We start from the raw sequence: 18,131 nt of genomic DNA, 5'->3' as shown, positions 1-18,131 counted from the left end.
GTACGTTTGAGGTATTGCGCGCTATGAACGTGTGCGCAATTTCGACAAGTTTCGTTTCGTTCGGAAAATCGAGAGAGAGAAACATGTACGCGTAAATTCTAGCTGCAAAAAGACCGAGCTTTGTGTGCATCCTTGGGCGCCAGCGATAAGTAAACAAAAACATTAGTAGTCTATCGATTCCAGTGAAGTGAAATGAGTTTACATGTTAGGTTTCTAACAGGTTTCATAAATCTTTAACTTATCAAATGTTTAAATTTTAAAATTTTTCAAATCTACAAATTCTTAAATACTTTAAAATACAAATCTTTAATTTTGAAGTTTTAAATATTTGAAGCATTCAAATTTTTAAATTTCCATCTTGTCAAGTTTTCAAATATATAAGATATAAATCTTATATTTCTCATATTTTTCAATTTTGAACATTTAAGAATTCAAAGCTTTCAATTTTACAAATTCTTTAATTTCCATATCTTCAAACCTTTAAGTACTTGATGCCTTACATTTGAATTTCAATCCTGAAGTTCTTCATTTAAGCTTTGAATGTTCCCTTGGTAGGTACAATAAGACTTAACTCTTGTTTAGCTTCCTCAGTTTTGTTACAGAAAATCAAATATGTTCAAAATTCGAATGTGCTAAGTTAATAAACATGCGTGAACAAGTTCCTGAATTATTATGTAGTGACACTACTAGTTTCATTTAGCTTAACAAATCAATACAGACATTCCAGAAAGAGGCCCATGAATACATGTGTATATATAAACGGATATATGTATCATTGTTGTTGTAAATATTGTTTTAAATATAACATTGAAACAGTTTACATTTGCTTATTCAAATCTTAGTTTTTGTTATAAGCAGCATCTTCACTTAAGCAGAGACTATGCAAAGCCAAAGCTATTTATAAGAATTCAGAAATTACTATATGAAAATTGCTCTGGAAAGTATTCAATAAACCTACTTCGTTTCACTTTTCATTCTGAATGTATAATCTGTGACAGATGCCACATGAAAAATAGAAGTGAATTTCAAAGTTCAATAACTGTCGAAATGGAATTCAGTTGTCCCAAGCTTCAGTTAAAAAATGAAATAACAAAATCTTGTACATTATGATAAAACAATGTATAATGAATGTATGATGAATTAATGTAATCGAATGAGATTCAAAGTAACCCTTTACTCAAAGAATGTTTACTGTCCCCTCATTTCGAACAAAAATTATTGCGCCAATTTAAATTTATAAAAATTAATGCAAAAGAAGCATGTTTAACTCTCAAGTAATATAGTGTTAGTGTTGTAACATAATATAACGTGGCCATTGCCACTTCATTAGCATTTATTACACGCACATTATGAACTGACTTAACGTAAATTTTTGGACAGGCGTAGACTTATGCTTTTGCCAACAGGATATGGAAAGGCTTAGATTATGTCCTAAAATTATGTCTTACTTCAAGTAAAAGTTCTGACGCGAGAATTTCATCACACCGTATATGGTGTTTTTATAAATGTACAAATTGGATAATTATGCATGTAAATATATTCTGTTGCTCAATAGACTTCTTCATGCATCCACCATCTTCAAATCGCAGCTTCTTCAAATCTTGCACTATGATTTATAGTAACTGTAGAATTTTGTTTTAGTTTACATAATTTACTATTAATATAATTTAATGTAATTATATATAAGTACATTTAATAACATTGAATTACTTTTTTCTACTACTTTACGATACGTATACTCTATTTTTTTTGTATTAAACGGTTTTGACTCATAGATAAGTTGAATTGAATTACATTAGAAAAAATAACTCGCAATGATATACAAAAAATTCTGAACTCTATAATTTATTATTTATATAAAAATTGAGGAATTGATATCAAAGAGGAAAACATTTTTTGGTAATTATATAAAATAAGGAGTTTCGATGACCTGGAAATATGTTGTTGGAGACATCATTCTGTACAACTTTTTCCTATAGTTACATCTTACGGTGCGTCGTTCGGTTTTAGTTTCGGAGTGATACACGGAAATATGTTCGGCAATGGGTATCATATTCTGCTTATTACATATAATTCAGGTAGGGCCGCCGCGTATAGATGGACAGGTTGTTTACTACACAAAGGCGGCTAATCATAGGGACAGTAATTTAATTATAATAATATTTATTCTTATGCAGTGATGGGAAAATTTTATTTCAAATAATGAACAGAAACCTCAGATTTATTGGTGAATAACATATACCGATTTTATTCGTTGCAAAAGTACTCGTTAGTCACGAATAAATGTCTAGCGTTATTTGAAACTACAGTTGTATTCGTTATTCGAGCTGATTGAATATTAATACATATGTACATTGATGGAAGGAGGTAGTCGCAGCAAATCCTTGCAGTAGGAAAGTATTCGTGAACATTTTGAAGAAAATCATTATTTATAACGGACATTTATGATTGGATTATAATAATTAAAAGAATATGTTTATATTTTAGTTAACGATATTAATAAAAACTTAATATATAGAGAAGGTACATTTTAACAATATTGATGATTGTTTTGTTAAAGCTTAAAAATTTATAAAATTACTTTTTTCTAATAAAGCCATACATTTTTTAAAACATCATTTGATACAGGCCGTTATTTGATATTTAAAGAAGTATTAAGTTAGCGCTTTAGTTTCATTATTACAAAGTGATAAATACACGCACGATATTTTTCACAGCAACATGGCAAAGCATAATTAGTTATAATTATAGATTACTCGTATAGTAATATTAAAATTATTAAAATATTTACTTTTTCATTAACTTTTATCGACTTTTGAGACAGAAGAGGGCGGGGGGATTTTTGAAAGTTTGTACAAGAGCAACTCATGTGTACGGGGCGACCCAGGTTATTGTCTTGCTCAGACATAACCCAAACTTAATCTAAACATTTTACATTCCTGTAATTTTAAGGATAGATGAAGTCATATCAGGTTAAGCCTAGTTCGGCACCCCAGTTTGATACAATCTAACCCAAACCTGATCTAACCATTCTATATTTCTGTAATTCCAAAATAAATTATGTAACGGTTCGTTTCTTGTTTTTATTCAATTTATATAACTCAGGATCGTTACAAGCATACATAACAAATAAAAAAGGACAGTCTTATAAAAAATGATTTTGTACAATAATGATGGGCAGGTTCATATCATTATCCTGTAGAATTTTTTCTCTTTGGGAGCTATCGTCTTTCTTTTATAGTATGGTTATACTCTGTTTTCTCGTCAATTTGTCGAATCCATTCTCCCTGCATAGGAGCCGTCGTCCTTCAGTTGTGATACGGTTATACTCCTGCATCTCTTTAATTTATATACCATAGAATGACTATTTTTACTAAGTGCTTTGTAGTTTAACATGTCTATCTTCGTTGATGTTCGATTGTCTCCTCACTTCGATCGTAGAGCCAAAGATTATAACTTTTTATTTGTGACACATGACGGCGTATATGTACGCGTTACATGTCGCTAGTGTCGCTACAGGGGGGGGGGGGGGGGGGGGGGGGGGGGGGGGGGATTCGACTTATCCAACGCTACAATTAAGTTACATTAAATCTGGGTTTTATTGGGGTGAAGGTGTTACGCCCTTTCCCCGCCGAAGGGTTAATATTTTAAACGCCTCTAAGGTCAACTTTAATGTGGTGTATTCGAATTTATGTGGAGATAGGTATGCTTTCTACAACTTTACTTTCAATATCTTAGTATCAGTAGGTTCTTGCAAATCTCCTAGGAACTAAAGCCGAGCACCAGTAACATGTATGCGACAAAATTGTTCAGAAGGATGACCTTACCAACATATTTCAAGGTCATTAAAATTGGTGAGGTCACCCATATGCATACAATTGTTGCTCAATAAAATAACCTGCGTTTAAATTAATTCACACAATATTATATATCAACATAATCATAATCATGGGTATCTCATCCATTCTTCTAAACGACTTCTTCATTCTTAAGAAAAGAATACTTTCACTTTATTAGTAACCAATTTCCTGCCTCCAGTTTCCCATGATTACATTTACTACCAGTGGAAAACCATTCATTTCGTCCAATAGAGAGACAAAATCTGATGCAACTAATATTTGATGAGTAACAATATAAAGTAATGCAATTTTATAACATGGTTTGACACATTTAGCTCCAAGGAAGAGTTATAATTAATATTGTCAGATCAATAAAGCTCCAGTGGAGAAACTTCAGAAGTTTCTCGGATCTTTCGTCGTTTGACGGATTCGCAACGCCTCGAATGGTAGTTAGATAGACATCCGTGAGACAATGCAGAATGTCCCCTGCAGCAAAGATAATTACATCCCTCTCTCCGCTATATTATTGTCCCTGTGAACCCTTGTTACCTGACTACTGGCGATACAATGATTTTCTTAGGGTACTTACTGGCCTATTATCCCATAATTTATATTATGATTTTACGAGTTTTCAAAGGAATGTAATACGTCCGCCACTTGCGAAGTTGAGCTGTAAACAGCGGCGTCTTAGTGAAGCATAAATCATTGCTCTGCCTAATACTTCCTGCTTGGAATGCTGCCACGTATGTTGAACGTGAACATTTTATTACATTGCTTGAGTGCCATAAAAAATCAAGCAATGTAGGGAAAAGCTTCAAGACTTTTTAGGAATTTAGGTAAATATAAACTATGGTCATTTGATGGAATAAAACAGAAATTCGTATAACGTTGGTAATATTTTCAACATAATACAAATTTAAATTTTAATAAATTTAACTTTTGCGTATTTTGTAGTGTTGAAAAGAAATTGTTTACAGTTTTTGAGGCATGGTTTGAGGCAATGATGACTCATGAGGCAAGTTTCGAGCCTAGTCGCATTGTACATGGATCCCTAATGTATGTTTAATAATTAGTAATACAGAAATGAAGCCTCAAACATATATTCTTCATTCTTCATTTTCGTCTTATTTTCACGTGTTAAGTTACCTCTGAAAATTCCAGATACCTGCTATTGAACATTTTGTAAAGATACGATATAAATGAGTCAGTGGTGCTTCTGAAAGTTTTCATTAGTGAAGATTTAAGAAAAGATTATTTTTATTTAATATAATAGTAGATTTAGAAACAATATGGCTACCTTACTGAAAAAAAGTTTTAAGCGCTAATAATTTTGGAAACACATGCAGTTACATTCTAATGTTCTCGGACTCTAAGTTTAATAATTTATTGTGCTGAAATATAAATTCATTCATTAAAATAATTAATTATTTAAAAACGACTCCTTCGATCTTATTACAGAATAAAGCTACTTTTTCTACGTTATTTCTAAAATAGAAACAATAGAATTAATTTAGTATCATAGAATATTTGAATAATGTGTGTTTGAATACACGAGACTGTACTATAAGAACTGCAAACAATGCAACTATATCATTGAACCGTTCCCTGACAAAATTCTCCTGAACATCACTTTCGCCATTTCAAAACAAAAAAGAAATCATAAAAATAGATAATTACATTTTACATGTCTTCCTCACCTTTTTCATTTTCTGTGAAAATGCTTTTGATGCTACTTTATAAAAGATTTCAGGGTTCATCAACTTTAAACCAAATTTAAGTTAAGATAATTCTGAACTTCATACCTATTTCAAAGGATACTTCGAAGCCATGTAATATTATGTCCAGGTTTATATTAACAATAAGCTACACAAGAAGAGGTATAAATGTCTTTATCCACCAACGCGAACTTTTCGCGGCGAATTTTTCGTGGCATCCTCTTTGCAACAATATCAATTTGTATGCCTGTTTTTTCAATTTACTGGGAATTTGCTGCCGCGGGGGTACGTAATTCGTGTTGCTCTGTGGAAGTTTTAAAATTGAAATCAGACACTGTTAAGACAAAATATGAATATTAAGTCAGTGAAGTATAAAATCCATCGTCAGATCCCAAAGTTAAATTTATTTTCTATTTCTAAAAGTAACAATATCTTGTTCACAATTTCGCTTTCAACAATGAAGTCATGAATTTCTTATCTGCGTTCTACGAATTACGCGGATATTTTTAATGATTCCGAAGTTAACCATTTTTCTACCTTTGATTTAGTTTTTCTCCGAAGTTTGAAAAATGTGACTTAAAATATCCTAATACCAGAATTCAAATGTGTTTCCTGAATTGTTACTTTTAATACCAAAGAAAGACTTTGGTATATCAGGTGATCAAACAAAAAAATGTGACATGGATGTAATAAATATTTAGTGATAACGGTTATTGTTAATGCTATAGTTATTATACAAATCAAATTTATTGAGATAAGTATCTATATCAAGAAACGAAGAATACGTATTCTTAGAAAGTTCAAAGGTTTTTAGAAAACTAGAAAGCTGTTAAATAATTTTACATACTGTACACTTAATTTATGGTTTCTTCTTAATTAAATATGCAAATTCTATATCAAATTGTCAAATTTCCGGCTTAAAAAGTATGAATATCCAACTCTTCAAACTTTCAAATTTTAAATTCAAGTATTCAAAATTTTCAAATTTTCCAATGTTTAATCTACAAGGGTTCAATTCCTCAAATTTTTATAGTCTTAAATTTTCGACTCTCAATTATTAATAACATTCAAATTTTGTTGCCAACGCTTAGTCTGATCTAGCTCTGATTTAACTGTTTCATCTAATCATAATAATAAAATCACTCAGTATAAATGTATTGTAAGAAGTAGTATATGGCTCAACACTCGTTTCTACCTAGCAGAAATTTATTGTTGATAACGCGCAGAGTATTCAAACTAAATCATACGATGCCGCTCTTGCACGATTTCGTGTGGCGGCACAAAATATGTCGGTATAGGTCGCATAAAATTCGCCGCAACTTTGGCTCCGGCTGAATTATCCGAATTTTTGATTTATGAAACTAAATCTCTCGGCAGCTTTAGGCCAGATTCACACGAACCATCTAGACGACGGCAGGCTAGCTTATGCGCCAGCGCAGTACGATTATCAACGGACGGTCACATGGCGGTCACCACTTAAGCTCTACAGGAAAAAAATTTGACGGAGGCTAGTCTGCCGCCGACTAGACGGTTAGTGTGAAGAGGCCCTTACTCATCGATATCGCATCCTTGACGCCAAGATCGCATCTCGATGGGAATGCAATACGCCACGACAAATTAACTTTGCTCGGTTGTGAAAAGAAGCTGAAAGTGGCATCAGACGCGAAAAACCGCGCGAACGGCACAGCCAATTATAGTTCGCAGAGAACAAAAATGATGCTTGTTAATACTGGGAACTTTCGCTCCGTGAGGAAGGTAATGAACTGTTCTGTATTGCGTCATGACCCTTTGTACGGCGAGCGTAGAGTTTATTGGAAAAAAGTTGAGTGCTTAATCTCGCGTTTCCTTTCTTGCGTAACAAGTCTATATTGCGTTGTGCAGCGATGGAGGATGTTTGTTGCGATGCCCCTCGAATTCAAATTAAGTTCTGAATAGTCTACTTATATCAATAATGGAGACGTCAACTATTGAGGCGGCTTGTGAATTGTTCTGAGACTTAATTATTACTTTTATAAATGGAGTTTCCGAATTGTATTTTATCGATAAGAACTGCACATGACCTTATTTCTCTTTAGGGACTGTATACATCGAGATAAGATGAAAGACTTGTTTTTATAAAAATATTCTTGTTTAATTGCACTACGTGCTTTAGACTTCATGCCGCGCTGTGTCTTCGTAACGAGCATTCCTCTCCCCACTCTCACAAATTTTGTCACGTAAGCCAGGAACAATACGTACACATACAAACATATCCTACTTTGATCATAATGTAGAGTTTTACTCTTCTGAATTAACAGCTTCACTGTACGTCAACGGCAAGGTTTCCGCGAGAAATAACACTGAATAACTATAGAACTCCGTTGATTTAATTGTACGCCTATCTCTCAACTACCTATTCCGAATATTATTTTCTACTGTTGAAGATTGTAAAGGTTCATTACGTTCATCTGATGAACTTTCATCATCTGTCACACTGTGAGAAAAGTTTTCATCACTTTCTATAGGTGATTCCTTAGCATCAGTTTTTACATTAACTTCATTCTTAGTTAACCTTTCTTCCTTAAATAAAACATCACGTACATAAACACCATAACCCTTGTAATTTTCAATGTATTTCACTAGAAAGTCCCTAACTGCCCTTTGATGTAGTTTCTTTTGTCTTTCATCGGGCACATGAACAAACATTCTGTTCCGAAAATTTATAAATTATCTATTTTTGCGTATTTTCCGTACCACAACTTATAAGGAGTTTTACCCGCTTGTTTACTCGAACCAGTTCTATTAATGATATACGTCGCTGTGTTAGTTGCCTCCGGCCATAAAAATAAAGGTAAATCCGGTTTCAAATAAATCATCGATCGCGCGGTTTCAATTAAAATGCAGTTTTCGCGCTGCGCGATCCCATTCTGCTGTGATGTATAAGGGACACTTATAGTGTGCTTTATGCCCTTATTTTCTAAAAAGTTTTTAACAATCCTACTAACAAACTTTTTGCCTGCACTACCACACACGCGCGCGCGCGCACACACACACACACATATGTACACGCACAAGCACACGCACACATATATTCTCAATTAATATTCTCGATTAATGATCTGACTTTATTCAATTAAACAATGAAAGTTACAAAAAGGAAAGATCTATTAACAATTTCAATAGCATAGAAAGAAGAATAGATATAAAATAAAAGTCCACTACTTTAACAAAATTACGAAGGATGGCTAACGATAAGTAGTATCAATATACAGTATTTTACTATGGTTTCTTTTATTCAAAATCGCAAGATCGCATATTTTAAGGTTATTTCGTGTAGTGTGATTTTGCAGTCTCGCAATCTGATTTTTGAATTAAAACGTTAGAAGTTGTTTCATCTTGATAAGATCTTTCTCAACTTTTTAAGTTCGCCATCTATTTTCGACAAACATCTCAGATTTTTAAAGCTTTATAAAAGTAAACCGTAACAGATACAACAAAGTGTATAAGAACATTTTACTCTATCTCTGTCTTTCAATGCATCTGTAAAATTTTAGAATTCTCTGATTATTAGTGTAGCATATTGGTATGTTATTTTAAGGCATTACTATTGCAAAATCAAAGCAAATTGAGCTCTATGTTATAGTATATTTTACGCTTCAATTTGGATCTGGTATTACCTCTGAAAATACCGAAGACTATATAATATTTTACACTTTATATAAGTTACGTATAGGTAACTATATAAACGTCGTACATATGTATGTGTATATTATCCGTAATGTTAAAATAATTATTATTTGTAACTACAATTAATGCTTTAAAATGAACAAAATGTACATGGCAGTGATTTAAATCGAGGCGTGATTTGTAAATGTACTTCTCCACGCTTGCTGCGTACATGCATAGGTACTTAAAAATCAAAGTGAGAAAAAATATCCTAATTCTGTCTTTTTCCTAGCATGCAATGCTTGGGTTTCTGTGTTACCCAAGTATAGCTCGTCGCTGTAAGGACCCTTTTGGTCGCTCAACGAGAGGATCCCTGCTCAGTGGTGAGGATAGTCGCGAGTCGACTCTTTTCCGGGGCCTGAAACTCGGTCGTTTTACGGGACAGCACTATACCTATTACTTATATAGAGGGGTTGTTCCGTCATCATTTTTCAATCATTTGCAGCCATCTGGCAAAAAAAGGTTTTCAACATAACTTAATCGGTATCGGGTATGTGTACAACAAATGACGGTAACAAAACTTCTGGAAATAGTTTGTTTTCACAACAAAACCAAGGTCACCTTGAGTTTTTTAAATAGGATACTTTATTCTTTAATCTCATTATATTGTTGGCAACATTAAAACGAAATCAAAAAACATTAATGTACCATAATTAACACAGTACTGTGTTTACAATAGCGAAAATAGTAATTTTGACCTTTTGCATGCATTTTACATTTGAATACTGTGAACACATTTAATTTTAGATAATTAAATGTAAATATAAGATTAAAACTTCATAACGTTGTAATGTAAAAAGATAAACGTACATTAAATATTAAAATTGACAACATATTAATTACCTCGGAGTAAGAAAAAGAGTACATTGCTCCAGGAGATCACTTTGCACTAATTATTCGAAATATGAACTTGCAAGAAAACTAACAAAAACTCAGAAAGGTATTCCGATGAAAAATTAATAATTACTTCTAAGTAATGTTCTATGTTTACATTCAATAACCAAATTTAACCCTTTGACAATTTATCCCGAGTGAGATTCGGATATGACAAAACGTCGATAAAAATAAAATAATAAATAAAACATGTATTTTTTAATATTAGTTACATGTATAAAAGTATAAAATAATAAAAAATACATTTTTTCACTCAAATTGGCAATTTTATTAAACTGTTAAAAGGTTAAATTCCTTTACAGCGTTCAAATGAAAAATGCGTCGAAAAGTTCAGTCTTATTATATTCACTATTGTGAACCTAGTAATTGTGTTAATAAAAATGTTATGTAATTATGTTTTTTGAATTCGTCTTAATAGTCTCTGCGATACAGTGAGAAAAATATATATGGTTCTATTTGAAAAATCCAAGATACCTTTGGTTTCACTATGAAAACTAAACATTTTTGGAAGTTGTACTCGATAACAATCAATTTTTGTTCAGAATACTTTGTCAGATGGCCGCAACTGGTGTTAGACTGAACACGGTATACTATTTAAATAACTATTATTATACGTAAAAGTAGAGACAAACAAATTTTATATTGCATAAAACATTGTAAATTGTAGTTTCATACAGAAATGTACATCTTTAAAATGAAAAAATTGTATGTATACTAAATTCTTATTAAAAACACATAAAAAATTACAATTAATTTTTAAGTCAGATTGACCCGAAAAGTGCATAAGAGTTAATAATTTTATCTGTTTTTAAAGTATTGCAATTATCTTTTGAAATTATTTTGAAGTTGGTTACCCAATTTATTGAACTTCTACACTCGTTTAAGCAACTGCGTTTGACCACCCGTGAACTTTCTTGTTTGATTTTGGATGCAGTGAAATTTTAAACAGAAAATCACTTGGCCGAACATGGTGGAACTTTGTCTCATTTAGCCGATGAACAGCGACAAAGGGTCGTCTACGCTTTAGAAATCAAATAGGTATGAGTCGCCGTTGAACGCGGACCAATCCAATCCGCTTGTAGTCTTGGCGAAAGTTTATATACGGAACACGCACTGCTTTGAATCTTACTGCAAATTTAAAGGTGCTTGGCTATCTACAAAGGCACTGCGAGCTATGAACGAAATGAGAACAACGAGTAACTTCTGCCTTCCATTCTTCTGGGTTCTTTTAATAATGCTCCGTTGAATGGGCACATTTTCTCTAGGTCATTTCGAACTTTGTTTAAGAGACTCGACGAGTTGGCGGAGTAGATGGGAAATTTCGTGCATTTGACAAATTAGCAAGCCATAAAACGTGAAGTGTCGTCAACTTTCGTGTGGCCATTACTTTGAGAATGAAATTAGAGGACATACAGTACAATCTCGATACAAACTTGTAAATTGGAATGACTTAAGGACCGAGAATGTTAGAAACTCGTTTCTAATGATAAAATACTAAAACATACAATTCCGCTTGCATCAAAATAATACTATAGTTACAAGGGAACCAAGTGTCCCAGCAAGTTTGCATTGAACAGTAAGATATCTCCAAGGAAGCATGAGTGTCTCAATGAGCTTGTGTCTAGTCAACAATGTACATGAAAAAGTTTCAGTGACTACATTTAGCAAGCTACTATTGACTGTATAATATATTTGTATTAAATATTCTATGAAGATTACATTAAAAAATACACATGATAGTAGACACGTGAGCGTTTATTTACTGTATACGTGTGTATTCACTGTCTTGAACTATGATTTAATGGCAATCTAACGGAACTTGAAAAAAGGACGTCAAAGTAAAATGAAATAGAGTAGCAATATGAAACACCATAGTTTTGATCTACACACATTATTCACATTTTTAACAATAATGGGAAATTAAGTATTATGATCATAGTCGCAGTTTATTATCGAACTCTTGTATATTCGACAGAAAACGAAATTTGTACACGTGACTAGTGTAAAACTAAATAAAGTGCAACCGTATTATTATATCCCAGATAGCACACGACGTCTTGAAGACGTCTATTTTATGTTCATTTTATGCTTGAACGTCTTACGACATAATTTAGACATCTTAAAAATATCTAAGATCGCACATCTTAAAGACTTGCAAAGTTTACGTCTGTAAAACGTCTTAAAGACACACTACATGGACGTCCTAAAGACTTACCCTTTAGACGTCTTAAAAACGTCTAATTTTTGTCTGAACGTCTTATATACGTAATTCGAATTCTTTAAAACGTCTTATAAATGTTTCTTAAGACGTCCTAAAGACATACTGATTTGTAACATCGGATGTCTCAGAGACGTCTTTTGGACATTTTTAGGACTTTACTGGATGTTTTTAAGACGTTTTTAAAATGTCTCTGTGCTATGTGGGTTCTATCCCAAATATGGGACCGCGCTGTATTGAACTTTTTTTTTCGAATGAACCCTTTTCGAGCTCAAACTCTTCTCATATAACGGCGAAAAGCATTAGGGCGTAAACCCACGCCCCAGTATTGCTTTTTGCTGGGTTATCAATAAAACAAAGTAAAATACATGACAAATTTAGTGGGGCACGTGTGAACCAGGCGATACATAATTAGAAAGGCTACCGATGTGAAATGGGAATCTGTAATATTCAAATCGGCGACGTGCGTTACTGGAATTTCCCCTTCCATTACACACATTGCCGAATCAGCTGCGTGTATGTGAGCTTGGCGCTTTAAAACAGACTTCTATATAATACACTAGACTGCTAGCTTCTGCCTGTGGGGCATCCCAACTTTTATGTAGGAATTGGATGTATATACTAAAGCGCATGCGCAGCAAAAAGGTGTAAAAGAAACGCTAAAAATTGAACATCCATTCAAGTATGCATTTATGTAATAAGCAACAACTCCCAAAAATTTGAAACAAATCGGATGAAAGTATACTGAGTTATTGTTAGTTTTTTGCATCTAGGATGTAGATTATATATATATATATATACTGATATATATATATATATACACTATTATCGGGGTAAATATAAAACAGATGTCTTTTTAGATACTTGATTCGAATATTCTTAATTTCATGCTTGTTTAATTTTGCATAAAAATCAAACAATACGTACTGTGCATAATTTATTTATTCTAATGGAGTTTTCGAAAATTTGTGACGTGTCGGACTTCTCGAGGAATGAATCCGCTACTGCCCCTTTTTGACAAATCGAAAAATGAAAATATTTGGACAATTGAAAAGATTGTGCGTGGCTCGTGTTGCTTGCCGACAACTTGAACAGTTGAATCTCAGCGTTTCAAGAGCGAGATAGTAAGGCTCACATCTGCCTTCTCTCTCGACCTTTTGCAACTGTCGATGCGCCGAACTTATGTACATGTGCTCGTATAATAGTATGTGTAGTGGAAAGGGAAAATATTCCCTTTTCCCCAACTCGGAATCATAGAGTGTCTTCATCCCGCTTTTATTAAACAGCTACGTGTCTGTAGCTAATACTGTTCCTATAGCAAAAACTAACAGCAGATACCAACCTGTCAATCTTGAAAAGTTACGTGACTACTCTACTCCCTTAAGACGTACGCTGTCAGATGTTTTTAAGACGTTCAGGCATAATATAGATGTTTTCAACAAGACATCGTATGCTGTCTGGACAGAACTTTTGTTTTATTAGCACATTATCATCATCTCATAATCCATTTTTTCTCGAAAGTAACACTGTCTTATATAACTATCTATTTGAATTTCTAATTGTCTAAGTTTGTCTTCATTCAAATAAGCAAAAAATTCAAAAGTCCTTTGGATTCTAGTTGAATACGATTCATTTTACTACAATAATTAATTAACATAAGATAAAGCTACCTATATGAAGCTCCATCCTTGATACCCCGAATAACTTGATTAAACGTAAACATACTTGATTGTAAGACTAAACAATCTACATATGTATGAGTGATATTTTGATTTGAATGCCACGCAGCGCAATAGCTTAATCGTCATATTCTGATGTCTAATTGCGCCTTTCGGTATAAAATCCGCTGCACATGAACTGCATGTGAGTTTTGCAATGTCATTAATTCAATAATTTGACGTCGCGTCTTCGCTTGCATTTATTTTTGTGTTAATTTGACATATTGTGTACTGATTCTTGCGACTCTTGTAGGAACTACACGCTAAAATAATTAAAAGCGAAGACGCGGAATCAAATTAACGTGACTGCGAAACTGATGCATGCCGCCCATGTACGGCCAACTCAAACGATTCTGGTCATACTGACATTCTCTCTGTTTCCGTATCTAAAGAGATACGGTGAGTGTCGGTGCGGCCAGATTCGACTGAGCTGAACTTACAACGGGCACTAAGGTAAACAAGGTACGTTAATCTGCCTTCGCATTGTTTGATAAGACTTTTCTAATGACTTAAACGGTTAATTCAAGTCTTTAAGATAGAATTTGTATTTTTAACACAAAAAGATTGAATTAAATTTTGAATATTCAGGCGGATTCATATTTTTATTAATACGACTAAAGAAATGGAACCTACATTAAAAGATAATTTAATACATAATTTATGTATGTCTATAAACATCTCAAAAGTAATAATATGTGAATTTTGCGGTTTCATCTTACAATTGTAAATATGACAAGTCCAATCCAAGAAAGGTACCCAACATGTGGTACCTTCATGACAATATTGATTATTGTTTAGCAAATACATATCTCCATGATGAAAGATTCTGAAATCGACAGTAAAGCATTTCTGAAAGTAGGTAATATAGTTCGTACCATTCTTACGGAGAAAATCCTATCAGTTTTCATCCTTCGAAGCACTTGCGACGTCAAGTTGCATGAACTGAGTTTTGACAATTCCTGGGATCGTAAATCACACCCGATGCGACAGTAGTTTCCATACCTCGCGATCTATGACACTCCTGTGTCCGAGAGCCGTGTTTTCTCAATTATAACACGTGGTACGATTCGAAACGACTTTAGCCGATTATAGTGCATCATCCTTAATGCTCCGTAGTCATAAAATAAGTTCTAAAACCTCTCGTTTTTGTCCTTGTATAGATTTTCTGAATTTCTATCTCTACGTCGTGTCAATATTAGGTCATTATATGTTTAATGAACCTAAGGTTAACGTTTAAACTGCAATGGTTTTTTCTATACCTAATTCCTTAAGTTTTATTACATCGTTATCATATCATTGTCCAAGTTTTACTTTTAGTTATATTGCACCTACTTTTACAGTTGATATAAAAAAATAATCGCAACCCTGAACAATAGAATATATAGATAATTGAAAAACAGTTAAGTAGAGTTTCAAAATCTAGTGTATCGCTGTATTATCTGGTTGAAGTTCTTATTTATTTCCTACTTTATGTATATACAAGCAGAATGTTTCTTGTGGTTTTAAATATTTTGCATTTTAGTTTGTAAGTTATTATCAAGCAGATTATCATTTTTTGTTGAAATTTTCATTTCTTTCTCTTGAGGGTCATCCGAAGGTCATGGTATACTAGGTGTTAAATTCGTCTTTATATAATACTGTTAAGTATTAATACTTAATATAATACTGTTAAGTCAAAAATACTGGGCTATAATACTGTTAAGTCAAAAATACTAAGTGCCATTTTAAAAAATGGAGGTGTCCTTGACAATAATAAAAAAAAATTCGAACTTTTTTTATTGCAATGTATAGCCAATCGAAAACTGATCAACTTTTGTTTACAATATTTTTTATTAGATTATCGCAAGTACATGAAAAATCGTGATAAGTGTTACATGGGACACCCTGTCTATCAAATATGGAGACCTGACCATATTTCAAGACAGCACTACATATGTACTATATGTATACATTTATAAATATTTCTTATTCTACTTCGTTTGATTAATGTATAATAATGAAAATATTAGGTATCGAAAGAAACAGTTATTTTTCGTTTTTGAAAACCTTCTGTTCCAGCTTCTAGATTTTGTTTAAGAGAATACTTACCTCTGTGAAATTTTTATTGAAGAAAACGTTACGATTAGAAATTTTTTGAAAAAGTGTTCTAGCGATGGAAATATTTTAGAATCTTTACAATAAATGTTTCATAGAAACAAGTTACTTTAGAATGTCTATTAGAAAAGTTTCCATAAGGTATATATGTAAACGATAATATTACATCATTAATATACAGGGTGTAATATGTACATATAACCTTCAGTAATTTAAGTGGTAGTAGAAAATCCAAATTAGAGCACAAATGTCTTATGATATAGTGTTTGATCTGCCTTTAATTTGTAATAAGGGGATAGACCTGAATATGTCAGAGCAATGACATTACTGACAAAATTAGGCAAAAATAGTTTTATGCCATTACACTTTTCATCCTTATATTAAAAGATTTTGAGTTGGGAAAGGGCTCATTTGATAGAGGAAGGTTCAATCAAGTACGCTCTGGTCATGATCTAGCCAGATTCGGCTGATATTTAGTAATATGAGTGTTCGTAGTATAGCAAAAACCGATAAATTCGTAGCTACGAAATCAAAGCATTTTTAGGTAATTTAGATACTGTGCTGAGGGAGATTTTGTTCTTTTGAAAAATAAAACTGAAACATAAAAATATTGTTTGTTAAATACAAAAGTAATTATATTATTACCAAAATTTGAAGTAAAAAAAAAACAAATTCGATCCTTAATAACCAATGCGCAGATGATTATTTCTCAAATTACAATTAAATTAAATGCGATGGCACTCGTAAGGTAGTGCAATTCTAATGTCCATTACAGTATGCCTACTTAGATCGCTTAACCTACTTCGACGAAATGAGCTAGTGATCTATCGCTCTGGATATCCCTCTCATGTTGTACCGAATACCCCTTCCATAATGCATAGTCGCGCCACTGGCGCTTGCGCTTTTACGTGACGGACATCCGGACATCCGGACATCCGTACGTACTATGGAAAAGAAAATCTTGAAAAATGATGTTAAAAGTTACACTTTTCAGAATCGCATCATAAGATATCAGCAAAAGATGTACCGATTTTGATGAGACCAGGGTTAATCGAAAGATTGCACTCATATTATATTGCGATAATACCTTTGAATTTTAGATCTGAGCTACGAATCCAATAATATAGACGACTAACATTTTTCATACGCAAAATTCCAAACAATGTACACGGTAGTGCTGGCTACACTCCGCATATACTTGGCGTTACGGCACTACTTTAACATCGACTATAAGTGACCAACAATGTCATCAATAATTTTTGATACCGATAATATTAATAATCCTGAGCGAGCCTCGGTACAGAATAAGAATCGTTCTCCTTGCTACTTGCGTACAAGCTTAAAGAGAATAATAACATGAAACAAATTATATATTACTTTCATGGCATTAATAATCACTTTTCCATTGTAAATTAATCGTATATTTCCAATGTTGTAGTGTATGTAATACTTTGACGCAAATCCATTTACACATACGGAAAAAGAAAAACGTATTTATTTTGCAGCCATTTATGAAATTAATATGTTATTGATAACTGCGTATATTGCAACTCTTGAATTCCTGTTTTTTTAATAAATTGTATGAATTTATTCGTTATTTTTTATCCCTTATTCTAAATAAAGTATGCTCAACTGTGCCTTGCTATAATTAGAATTTCATGGTATCCTGAAAGATGGCGATTGAAGATCTACGGATGATAGTTATTTTCTAATAACAGGTCCTAGGTTCGATACACAGTATGGAAAGAACATTTGAAACTGATATATTTGAACTTTTACAAGCAACTTCAAGATATAGATTCGTACTAACTGCTGTGAAGATGTTGTTACGTATATTACTTGTACACGGTTAAATTGTTTATTGTTAATTTCGAACACCTAATCTTCAAATTCTTCATAAAAGTTACATACGCATACATGTATATGTATATATATATATGTATGTACA

At 32.7% G+C, this 18,131-nt stretch overlaps 1 protein-coding gene across 1 annotated transcript in view; it reads right to left on the bottom strand.

The window, feature by feature from the left end:
- Positions 1–18,131, bottom strand: part of Dpr1 (defective proboscis extension response 1) — a 1,112,753-nt gene that overhangs the window by 994,725 nt on the left and 99,897 nt on the right. The window lies entirely within an intron of this gene.

The sequence above is a fragment of the Calliopsis andreniformis genome, chromosome 5, assembly GCF_051401765.1.
Source record: "Calliopsis andreniformis isolate RMS-2024a chromosome 5, iyCalAndr_principal, whole genome shotgun sequence".
NCBI lineage: Eukaryota > Metazoa > Arthropoda > Insecta > Hymenoptera > Andrenidae > Calliopsis > Calliopsis andreniformis.
The sequence above is the reverse complement of the archived record's forward strand: the minus strand, read 5'-3'. Positions and strand labels throughout refer to the sequence as shown.